Raw genomic sequence first — 2,533 nt, forward strand, 5'->3', positions numbered from 1 at the left:
GGGGAATATATGTTAAAGGCAAATTGTGTCAAACCATTCTGAATGAAGTATTATGGCGCTGCAGAGACGTCCTACAGACTAAAGAAATACATCTTTGTTTGGTACAGAGCTTTGCAAAGATCACGCTATAGGCCTAATCAATGCTTTACATTTTTTTATATTTTAATGAAAATGAAAAATTATCATTCCCTCCAATATCTCAACATCAGTCGAAAACAATCACTATTGGATATTTTTCTCGTATCGTGCAGTCCTAGTCTGAACAACGCAAGGAGACAACCTAAGAGGCTTTTTGCAACGCTCCCCATAGCTTAGGGAAATATTAGAAACTTAAAGTGCCCATATTATGACCTTTCAAAATAAACTTCCGTTTAAACAGGAAAGGAAACAGGAATTAAAAACAATATATTACGAAGAAAAATGTTTTTTTTTCGCCCATATTCTGCTCATTTTCAGGTTCGTAATTGTATTTTGAGGTTGTGCCAGAATAGGTTTCCATGGTTTCATTTTCATAAAAACACCATATTTTTGATGTACGGCACATTGCTGCAGATCCTGTTTTCCCCCTGTGTTACGTGTGAAACTAAAGTTGAACCCAAGTGCAGACCACAACGCAGAGCCAAATGAAACTTGAAAAGGTTTATTGCAAATGTCCAAGTTTGGGAATGCAACGGGAAAAAGCAAAGTCCAAATCCAGTCGATATCCAGGGTACAGAGCGGGAGTGGTACCGTGTATTTAGGGCACAGAGCGGGAGTGGTACCGTGTATCCAGGGTACAGAGCGGGAGTGGGTACCGTTTCCATGTTACAGAGTTCGTCAGTGTTACCTTTTATCCAGGGTACAGAGCGGGAGTGGTACCGTGTATCCAGGGTACAGAGCGGGAGTGGTACCGTGTATCCAGGTAACAGAGCTGGAGTGTGACCTGGTGGTATTCCAGGGTTACAGATCGTGAGTGGTAGTACAGTGTATTAGGGCACAGAGCGGGAGTGGTCCCGTGTATTTAGGCCAGAGCGTGAGTGGTCCGTATCCGGTACGATCGGGATTTGGTACCGTTTCTCCAGGGTACAGAGCGGGAGTGGTACCGTGTATCCAGGGTACAGAGCGGGAGTGGTACCGTGTATCCAGGGTACAGAGCGGGAGTGGTACCGTGTATCCAGGGCACAGAGCGGGAGTGGTACCGTGTATTTAGGGCACAGAGCGGGAGTGGTACCCTTTCCAGTAGTCTGGAGATCCAGTGTAGAGATAAGGAATGGAGGAAGGCACTCAAAACACCATGGATAGTTTGTATGCGTGTGGAAGCACCAGAGACACAAAATAACACCCCAAATTTTTTTTTCATAATACAAGCATTTTAAAGCACTCAGTACAACCAAATGGCAATACTTCTAGAACTGCAATAAATGTATCGTGAAAGAATCAAATCGGGACCAAAGCATATCGTCCCAGCCCTAGTACTGTAGTTTATGCAAGCGGTTCTAGACCTTTTGGCCAAGAAACAAGTGATTAAATGTATGTTGTACTTACTAGTATCTCCAACAATACGGCTGGTATTATCCTCCTATTTTTCATATTGTCAACAAAATCCATGAAAAGATCAAAACCAGCAATGTGTCAGTCCGTCTTGCGATACTTTCTGACTTCCCTACCCTTTCTGTGGGACTCAAAGCCCATTGGTTCCTACATTCAATTCTCCTCACAAAAAACGTAGTTTCAAAAGAAAAAGGCTCAGTATAAATTATATAATTCTATATTATATCCCTTAAATCAAACGCTACCACAACAGGAGGAAAAAGTGCATTTGTTGGGGGGACTATTTTCTGCGGCGGATGAATCCATATTTGCTGCTCTAGTGAGATTTTGTGGGATTGAGTCAACTTAAAGTACAGTGTGTGTGTGATATTAAAGGAACATGTGTCCCAGTGCAACAGGTTAATTTGCACATTTTGTACAAACATTTGAACAGATTCACACATGTAATGAGGCTTCTTCTGCCGTGATAGTCAAGTAGAAACAGAGTGAGACATTTACTACGTTAGTTTGTAGCTGCAGTACTCCGAGAGGATCGGTAACACAACGTAAGTGCCTTCTGCTGCAGCTGATTATAACGTGAACAAAAGGCAACTGTCCTGGAGTTCGCCAAAATGGCAATTTTCATCTGATGCTGATTTAGAGCTTGGCCGGGCGCAGAGAGCACAACCGCAGTTTCATCTTGAAAACATTAAGCAAAGAGCAGCGGGACTTCATCCAAACCCCAAATCTCTCCAAATGAATTCTACAATCATGAGCTACTTTGTGTGTGTGTTGTTTTTTTTTATTTCTTTTTTTTACAATGTCTGCTAGACTTGTAACTAGAACATTATTACAGACTTTTTTATTTTTTTTATTTTTTTAAAGATTATTTTTTCAGGGTTTTTCCCATTTTATTAGATAGAGACAGTGGATAGACATGTGGAAGGGGGAAAGAGAGAGAGAGATGGGGGATGAAACTCAGCAAAGGGCCACAGGCTGCAGGACTCAGCCCACATGGGGGGGG

General features: G+C 42.1%; 1 protein-coding gene across 1 annotated transcript in view; it reads left to right on the forward strand.

Moving 5' to 3' along the window:
- enpp2l (ectonucleotide pyrophosphatase/phosphodiesterase 2-like) overlaps positions 1 to 2,533 on the forward strand; it is a gene marked incomplete at its 3' end in the record, with an annotated part of 99,793 nt that overhangs the window by 29,314 nt on the left and 67,946 nt on the right. The window lies entirely within an intron of this gene.

The sequence above is a fragment of the Etheostoma spectabile genome, chromosome 7 (genome assembly GCF_008692095.1).
Source record: "Etheostoma spectabile isolate EspeVRDwgs_2016 chromosome 7, UIUC_Espe_1.0, whole genome shotgun sequence".
In the NCBI taxonomy this organism is placed as follows: domain Eukaryota; kingdom Metazoa; phylum Chordata; class Actinopteri; order Perciformes; family Percidae; genus Etheostoma; species Etheostoma spectabile.